The sequence below is a fragment of the Scyliorhinus torazame genome, chromosome 12 (assembly GCF_047496885.1).
Source record: "Scyliorhinus torazame isolate Kashiwa2021f chromosome 12, sScyTor2.1, whole genome shotgun sequence".
In the NCBI taxonomy this organism is placed as follows: Eukaryota; Metazoa; Chordata; class Chondrichthyes; order Carcharhiniformes; family Scyliorhinidae; genus Scyliorhinus; species Scyliorhinus torazame.
This window is the reverse complement of record NC_092718.1, coordinates 158,421,627-158,431,143: the sequence shown is the minus strand read 5'-3', so window position 1 is coordinate 158,431,143 and position 9,517 is coordinate 158,421,627. Positions and strand designations below refer to the sequence as shown.

At 46.5% G+C, this 9,517-nt stretch overlaps 1 long non-coding RNA gene across 1 annotated transcript in view; it reads right to left on the bottom strand.

Moving 5' to 3' along the window:
• Window positions 1-437: 437 nt before the first annotated feature.
• LOC140386690 (uncharacterized) overlaps window positions 438-9,517 on the bottom strand; it is a 33,327-nt gene continuing 24,247 nt past the window's right edge. The window contains exon 3 of the long non-coding RNA XR_011933651.1: window positions 438-3,076. This is a non-coding gene — a long non-coding RNA (uncharacterized lncRNA). The remainder of the gene's footprint in view (window positions 3,077-9,517) is intronic.

The following is a 9,517-nucleotide window of genomic DNA, read 5'->3' as shown; positions in this document are numbered from 1 at the left end:
ACTTGAATCTCTGCAGTCCATGTTGAGTAGGTACACCCACAGTGCTGTTAGGGAGGGAGTTCCAGGATTTTGACCCAGCCACAATGAAGGAACCACAAAGTAGTCCCACGTCAGGATTGTTGGTGAGTGACTTGGAGGGGAACTTGTAGGTGGTGCTGATCCTATTGTGTCTGCTGCCCTTGTCCTGCTAGAGATCGTGGGTTTGGAAGGTGCTGTCAAAAGAAAATAAAGAAGGGCAACACGGTGGCGCAGTGGTGTGCATTGCTGCCTCACGGCGCCGAGGTCTCAGGTTCGATCCTGGCTCTGGGTCACTGTCCGTGTGGAGTTTGCACATTCTCCCCGTGTTTGTGTGGGTTTCGCCCCCACATCCCAAAAGATGTGCAGTGTAGGTGGATTGGCCACACTAAATTGCCCCTTAATTGGAATAAAAGAAAAGTAAAAACAATGTTCTTTTTAATTTTAATCTTCAACAGTACATTAAAATATAAATTAGATTATAAAATAATACAGTAATACAGGTATGGGTTCCTGATAACTCTGTAATTGCTTCCTGACAATAAAGTGACGATTCAATGGAGTTTACACATTCTCCCCGTGTCTGCGTGGGTCTCACCCCCACAACCCAAAAGATGTGCAGGGTAGGTGGATTGGCCACGCTAAATTGCCCCCTAATTGGAATGAATAAATAAATAAGCAAATATATAAATAAATAAATAAACAGACGGTTCGTTATTTGTGGAACATCAGGAATTCCAATTGGTGGAGAATTCCAGTTATTAGAGTATTCCGGCTGATGGAGTTCCAGACAACACACAGTTTAATGTGGTTGGCTCTCATTTCTCCATTCACTGACACTTGTCAGAGCTTGATAACATCGCCTCTACAATGTTGCTCTCAGCACCGCAGCAGGGAAGGCAGGGACGACATTGGAGTGATATCAGGAAGTATTTCTTTACACAAAGGGTTGCAGAAATCTGGAACGTTCTTCCGCAGAAAGCTGTGGAGAGCAAACAAAAATTTCAAAACTGGGATTTATTGCTTTTCGTCAGATAGGAATATGGAGGGATATGGAATCTAACAGGGGATATATTACCACTGGGCTGGTAATTCAGTGGCCTAGGCTAATTCTCTCGGGAAACGGGCTCAAGTCCCACCACAGTAGTTGGTGAAATTTGAATTCAGTTAATAATCTGGAGTTCAGCTAGTGGACACCTGTCAGAGTGCTGCGTGCTGCGATTGACCTAGTGTGTATCGCTCAGCTCCATACTGGCTGTTGTAGGGAGACAAAGAGGAATGTCAGGGTAGACTCTTGAGGACATTGATTTGTGGCATTTCACTGGAATTTGGGCGATATGCTTTTAACCCAGGTTGTTTCCTGCTTAAACCTGGGTGTAATAACCCTCACAAGACCCACAAGGATGACTGGATTGATCTCCTTATAAATCAACCATTAAAAGCCGGCCTGGATTGGGACTGGCATGATCGGTAGTCCCGGTTGGGACATATGCGCTGTATGCTGCCTTGTGGCCTTTTCGTTTTGGTTTTGAATAAACCTCTGTTTGAATCACCTCCTTGGATCTCCTGTACTTTTATATTGAGAACAGAAAGATTTCAGCTTCTGATGTCCTCCTGATTGGAGTGCTTGCCTATTAAGTAGTCTATTATTGGTGACCAGTGCTTTGTATTATTTGATTTGTGATGTCATGCAGCATTCTCCTGGCCTGAGGGTTTATTTAGTGCAATTGCTGCTTCAGCAAACATGAACAAAAGCCAGAAAGCAAGTATTAGAAGCATTGTAAACCAAACTAAGTCTTAGATTGTAAATGCCAGAATATCAGGAGTATAATAACACACCTGGGCCAGTGTAAGGTCACAATCGCAAAAACAATCTTGCATTTATATCTTTACTTTTAATGGTTTCAGGACGTCTCAAAATACAGGCAACAAATGAACTTTAGAAGTATCATCACTGGTATAATTAGGAAATTAATTTGCTGCACGGTAGCACGGTGCCAGGGTCCCAGGTTCGATTCCCGGCTTGGGTCTGTGCGGAGTCTGCATGTTCTCCCCATGTCTGCGTGGGTTTCCTCCGGGTGCTCCGGTTTCCTGCCACAAGTCCCGAAAGACGTGTTGTTAGGTAATTTGGACATTCTGAATTCTCCCTCCGTGTACCCGAACAGGTGCCGGAGTGTGGCGACCAGGGGTTTTTCACAGTAACGTCATTGCAGTTTTAATGTAAGCCTACTTGTGACAATAAAGATTATTATTATTATTAATGGTATGGTTGTTCCAATTGTGCAAGGAAAACACGGCGAGTACCCTTTGATCAATCTTTATTGACGTGTGCACAAGAACAACTCAGTGGAACTCACTGCATTGTTCTGTCTGAGTCCAGCGAAGCAGAAACACATAGCTTTTTCAACTGATAGGTTTACAGTTACAGTTACAGTCTTCATTTGCATGTCAACACACCCAATAATATCACAGTTAAACTTTCATTTTAAACCAATGAAAGGACAGTAATTCTCGCCAATAGTAAACCGGGCAAATGGACTAACAGTAAAATGAGCATTTTCAATCCTTTGTTTGCATCCTTATCTCCCCACCTGCCCTTGGATGTTACTGTAGTTTACAGAAAGCACATTTTTGTTTTGGCTATCACCATCATTCTGTCTCTGCAGGCCCCCCCACGGTCATTCACTAAGGAACAGTTTATTATGGATTCCACAGGGTCTCACAAACAGTCATGAGATAAATTACCAATTCACGTATTTTTTATTGATGTTGATTGAGGGATAAATGTTGACCAGGACTCCCCTGCTCCCCAAAGTGGTCATTTTGCACCTGCGAGCTTAGACAGAAATTGTTGGAAGGTTATTCAGCCATGGGTGATGTCGGAGCTGAACCCAATTTATTTTCATTCAACATCATTGGAGTGGCACGGTGGCACAGTGTTTAGCACTGCTGCCTCACAGTGCTAGGGACCCGGGTTCAATTCTGTCCTTGGGTGACTGTGTGGAGTTTGTTCTATCTCTCCGTATCTGCGTGGGTTTCCTCCGAGTGCTCCAGCTTCCTCCTACAGTCGAAAGAAATGCAGGTTAGGAGGATTGGCCTTGCTAAATTGCCCCTTCGTGTCCAAAGATATGCCGGTCAGGTGGGGCTATGGGTTACGGGGATAGGGTGGACGAGTGGGCCTAGATAGGGTGCTTGTTCAGAGGGTCGGTGCAGACTCAATGGGTCGAGCAATTCTGGCAGAGGTCACTGGACTGTTTCTTTCTCTAGGTCAGGGATACAATGGTTAATTTATAATGCGCATACTGTCACTCAGGAAAATTACTATCACCAGAGAAGTGGTACTAAGTAAATTGTCGGAACTGCAGGTTGTCAAGTATCTGGATTGCAATGGATATCACCCTAGGATCTTAAAATAAGTGTCTGGTGGGATAGCTGAGGCATTTGTTTAAATTTTTCAAAACTCCCTAGATTTGGGGAAGGTCCCATTAGATTAGAAGACAGTAAATGTAACCCCAATATTCAAAAAGGGAGGGAGATAGAAAGCAGGCCAGTTAGCTAAACATCTGTCACTGGGAAAATGGTAGAAGGTATTATTAAAAAAGGTATATCAGCACACTTGGGTAAGTTCAAGGCAATCAGGTAGAATCAACATGGTTTCATGAAAGGGAAATCATGTTTAACCAACTTGTTGGAGTTCTTTGAGGATGAAGGGAAACTGGTGGATGCACTGTACTTAGATTTCCAGTAGGCATTTGGTAAGGTGCCACAACAAAGGTTATTGCAGAAAATAAAAGCTCATGGTATAGCGGTAACACATTGGTGTGGATAGAAGATCGGCTGGTTAACAGGAAGCAGAGAGTAGGCTTAAATGGATCTTTTTCAGGTTGACATGATGTAACAACTGGTGTACCATAAGGATTAGTGCTGGGGCCTCAACTGTTTACAATTTATATAAATGACTTGGATGAAGGGATGGATGGGATGGTTGAGAATTTTGCTGGTGACACAAAGATAGCTAGGAAAGTAAGTTGTGAAGAGGACATCAAGAGGCTCAAAAAAAAATTGAGTGGGAAAAGATCAGGCAAACGGTGTATAATGTGGGAAAATATGAAATTACTCATTTTGGAAAAAAAAGAAACATATTATCCAAATGGTGAGAGATTGCAGAGCTCTGAGATGCAGAGGGATCTTGGTGTCCTGGTGCATGAATCACGAAAGTGTGTAGGTACAACAAGTAATTCGGAAAGCTTGTTATCATTTAGTGCGAGGGGAATTGAATACAAAAGTAGGGAGGTCAAGCTTCAGTTATAGATACCACTTCTGTAGTGCTATGTTCAGTATTGGTCACCTTATTTAAGGAAGGATGTAATTGTGTTGGAAGTGGTTCAGAGAAGGTTTACAAGACTAATACCTGGAATGGCCAGGTTGTCCTTGTGAGGAAAGGACAGGCAGGCTAGGCTTGTATCTGCTGGAGTTTAGAGAAGTAAGAGGCAACTTGATTGAAATAAGGTCCTGAGGGGTCTTGACAGGGTGGCTATGGAGAGATGTTTCCTCTAAGGGAGAATGTAGAACTAGCGGGTAACTGTTTAAAAATAAGGGGTCGCCCATTTAAAACGGAGAAGGTGCAAAATGTTTTGTCTCAGAGAATCGTGAGTCTGTGGAACTCTCTTCATGAAATGGCTATTGAAGCAGAGTCTTTGAATATTTTTAAGGCAGAGGTGGATAGATTCTTGGTAAGAAAGGGGGTTGATAGGTTATCGGGGGCAGGTGAGATGCAGATCTGAGGTTACCAAACATCTCAAAGTTTGCAGGTGATACCAAGTTGGGTGGGAGGGTGAACTGTGACGAGGATGCAGCGATCCTACAGCATGATCTGGACAGGTTGGGCAAGTGGGCAAATCAATGGTAGATGCAGTATAATTTGGATAAGTGTGAGGTTATTCACTTTGGAAGCAAAAACAGGAAGGCAGATTACTACCTGAATGGTGTAAATTGGGAGAGGGAAGTGTGCAGCGGGACCTGGGTGTCCTTGTGCACCAGTCGCTGAAGGTAAGCATGCAGGTGCAGCAGGCGGTAAAGAAGGCTAATGGTATGTTGGCCTTCCTTGCGAGACGTTTAGAGTGCAGGAGCAGGGTGTGTTGTTGCAATTATCCAGGGCCTGTTTTTGCTCTCGAGGGAGTGCAGCAAAGGTTTACCAGACTGATTCCGGAGATGGCGGGACTGACGTATGAGGAGAGATTGACTAGGTTAGGATTGTTCTCGCTGGAGTTCAGAAGAATGAGGGGGGATCTCATAGAGACTTATAAAATTCAAACTGGAGTAGACAGAGCAGATGGTGGGTGAGTCCAGAACCGTCTGAGGATTCAGGATAAACCATTTCGGACAGAGATGAGGAGACATTTCTTCACCCAAAAAGTGGTGAGCCTGTGGAATTCATTACCACAGGAAGTAGTTGATGCTATAACATTGAATATATTCAAGAGACGGCTAGATATAGCACTTGGGAGAATGGGATCAAAGGCTATGGGGAGAGAGCAGGATTAGGCGCTTGAGTTGGATGATCAGCCATGATCGTGATAAAAGGCAGAGCAGGCTCGAAGGGCCAAAAAGCCTCCTCCTGCTCCTATATTCTATGTATCTATGTATCTATATACTGTCAGACCAGCCATGATCATATTAAATGGTGGAGCAGGCTCGAAGGGCCAAAAGGCCTCCTTCTGCTCCTATCTTCCATGTATCTATGTACTGTCAGACCAGCTATGATCTTATTAAATGGTGGAGCAGGCTCGAGGGGCTGCATGACGCACTCCTGCTCCTTGTTTGTATATTTGTACCCCAACTGCTGAGGGACCTGCGTGTCCTAGTGCATGAGTCGCAAGAAGTTGGTTTACAGGTGGAACGAGTGATTAAGATGGCGAATGGAGTTTTGTCCTTCATTGCTAGAGGGATGGAGTTTAAGACTAGGGAGGTTATGCTGCAACTCTATAAGGTGTTAGTGAGGCCACACCTGGAGTATTGTGTTCAGTTTTGATCTCCTTACCTGAGAAAGGACGTACTGGCGCTGGAGGGTGTGCAGAGGAGATTCACGAGGTTAATCCCAGAGTTCAGGGGGTTGGATTACGAGGAGAGGTTGAGTAGACTGGAACTGTACTCATTGGAATTTAGAAGGATGCGGGGGGATCTTATAGAAACATATAAAATTATGAAGGGAATAGATAGGATAGATGCGGGCAGGTTGTTTCCACTGGCGGGTGAAAGCAGAACTAGGGGGCATAGCCACAAAATAAGGGGAAGTAGATTTAGGACTGAGTTTAGGAGGAACTTCTTCACCCAAAGGGTTGTGAATCTATGGAATTCCTTGCCCAGTGAAGCAGTAGAGGCTCCTTCATTAAATGTTTTTAAGATAAAGATTGATAGTTTTTTTAAGAATAAAGGAATAAAGGGTTATAGTGTTCGGGACGGAAAGTGGAGCTGAGTCCACAAAAGATCAGCCATGATCTCATTGAATGGTGGAGCAGGCTCGAAGGGCCAGATGGCCTACTCCTGCTCCAGGTTCTTATATTCTTATAACTGAGGTCAGCAAACTTAATGTAGGCAGGGATAAAAGTTAGCTGTGTTAGAGAAGACAAAAATCAACATGTTCAGCAAGCTATTTTCTCAAATATTTCAAATCATTGACCCCCCCCCCCCCCCCCCCCCCCCCCCCCCGCCCAAAGTACTGTTGTACATTTAACTGGGTTCAGGGTGATAATGCAATGTTAAATCTTTAAAGCAAGATTCACTTTTTACCTCGGGGTAAATTAATCATTCAAGTTTGACACATGTTCCTTTTGTAATGTCGCTCTTGCAAATAATGTCTCATGCCACAAGCTACAAATTTGTTAACCAATAGCATAAATAGTTGTGATTACAGCCATGAGCTCAAAGATCTTGCGTGCAGTAAATTTACCTAAGTGTGTTTCAAATAAATTCTTGCCACATTTCTCTTTGTGCGAAAAGGAAGGTCAAATCCAAGGTTGACCCCTCTTCCCCCCCGCCCCCTCCTCCCTTCCCTAGTTTATTTTGCTTTCCTACCCATAGATAGGAGAGCACGGATTCTCAGACTGACATTCTGAACAGATTTCACAGATAGTAGCAAGCTCATGGTTTGACAGATGTGCCTAATTATACATGATGTTTCATTCAGGGAATTCTTCTATATCTATCTGAACACAATATTGCCTCCGTGTACTGCAGGATGTGCAAGGTCTTGACCACAGGTCAACCATATGATCTCATATATATATATATATATGTGTGACAATGAGTTATTTTTGTGCATCCCAAATCTCCCAATTAAAAAACTTTTTATTGTAAGACCGTTTGGTGTCTCATGAGGAAGTATGGATGGTTGTGTGGTTAAACGTAAACTGCATGTTATTGTCACACATCTACATAAATATCTCCAAGGTATAGCCCTATCTAGGTTCTGTCTTCATGTCAACCTCTCCCAGACTCTCTTGAACATCACAGTCTGCCAACATGTTTATTATTATTCAATCATGGCATGTGTGCGTTGCTGGCTGGGCCAGCATTTATTACTCACCCCCGCTGGCTTGCTGGGCCATTCAAAGAGAATTTAAGAATCAAACACATTGCTGTGGATCTGGAGTCACATACAGGCCACACCAAGTAAGGACGGCAGATTTCCTCCCCTAAAGGACATCCCATGGTCATCATTAGACTTTTAATTCCAGATTGATTTTTATTTGAATTTAAATTTCAGCATTTGCTGTGGTAGGATTCAAACCCAGGGGCGGGATTCTGCGACCCCCCCACAGGGTCGAAGAATCGACAAGGGCGGTGTGAATCCCGCCCCCGGCAGCCGCCGAATTCTCCGGCACCGAAAATTCGGCGGGGGTGGGAATCGCGCCGCGCCGGTCAGCGGGCCCCCCCCCCCGGCGATTCTCCAGCCCGCGATGGGCTGAGGTCCCGCTGCTGTCATGCTAGTCTCGCCGTTGTGAATCAAACCATCTACCTTACCGGCGGGATTAGCGGCGCAGGCGGGCTCCGGAGTCCTGGGGGGGGGCACGGGGTGATCTAGCCCTGGGGGGTGCCCACACGGTGGCCTGGTCCGCGATCGGGGCCCACTGATCCGCGGGCAGGCCTGTGCCGTGGGGGCATTCCTTTCCTTCCTCCTTAGCCATAGCCTCCGCGATGGCTGATGCGGAAGTGACCCCCCCCTCCCCGGCATGTGCCGCTGACACTCCCGCGCATGCGCGGACTTCCACCGACCGGCGGAGTCCCTTCGGCCCTGACTGGCGTGGCGCCAAAGACCTTTCCCGCTGGCTGGCGGCGCGCCAACCACTCCGGAGCGGGCCTAGCCCCTCAAGGTGAGAGCTTGGCCCCTAAAGGTGCGGAGAAATGGTTCACGCCACTCCCTCCCGCCGGGATCCCCCACCCCGCCGGGTAGGGGAGAATCCGGGCCCAGGTCACCAGAGCCTGGGTCTCTGGGTTACTAGCCCAATGACAATACCACTATGCCACAGCCTCCTCATGTGACTCTAGGCAGCATAACGTGGGTGGTCCTGTTTCCCCAGTATCACCTTAAACCTTACCAACCCAAACATCCTCGAGTCATAGGGCGGTATTCTCTGTTGGCTGATGCTGAAATCGGGAAACGCGATTGAGAGGAGAATCGGTTCCGACACCAAAATCGCGAAGGGCACCGATTTGATGCCAAATCGTAATTCTCCGTCATCTCAACAGCACCGTCAATGGGTTCTGGAACGTACGTACAGTAGACACCGTTTGCATATCATTAGCAGGCCTGACCCGGTATTCTATGTGACCTCCGCGATTCTCCGCCTCTGATGGGGCGAGTTCCCGACGGCGCGGTTCACTTGTGCTTTTAAAAATCGGGAAACCGGCATCGTGGCTGCTGAGGGGTCTTCTGCCAGGGCTGGGTTAGTAATGGTAGGTGGCCAGGAGTTGGGTTGTGGGATTGGACTGGACGGGCGCGGAATACCATTATCGCAGCCAGAAAGGCAGCTATGTAGCTGCGCATTCCGCTGACAGCCCACTTTGAACTTAGGGCCACGGGTCGTATAGGTGTCCCCCAGGCCAACCCCCTAGGTACACTCTGGCCCCAGCTGACACATCAGCTGTATGGGCACACTACAGCACAACTAGTGCCATCGTGTTGGCTGCGATGAATGTGTGTATGGATTGCAATGTTGATATGAGGCTGCAACTTGTCGGCCTCTCGCGTGTTAATCACGAATACGGCGAATCCCGCATCGTTTCTCAATAGAATCGATTGTGTTCCACGTGCCGCCGGTGCTAGCCCCTACACAGTGGCCTCCTGTGACCGCTGAATCGGTCCAGGGACATAGAACATACAACATACAGTGCAGAAGGAGGCCATTTGGCCCATCGAGTCTGCACTGACTCACTTAAGCCCTCACTTCCACCCTATCCCGTAACCCAATAACCCCTCCTAACCTTTTTGGACACTAGGGGC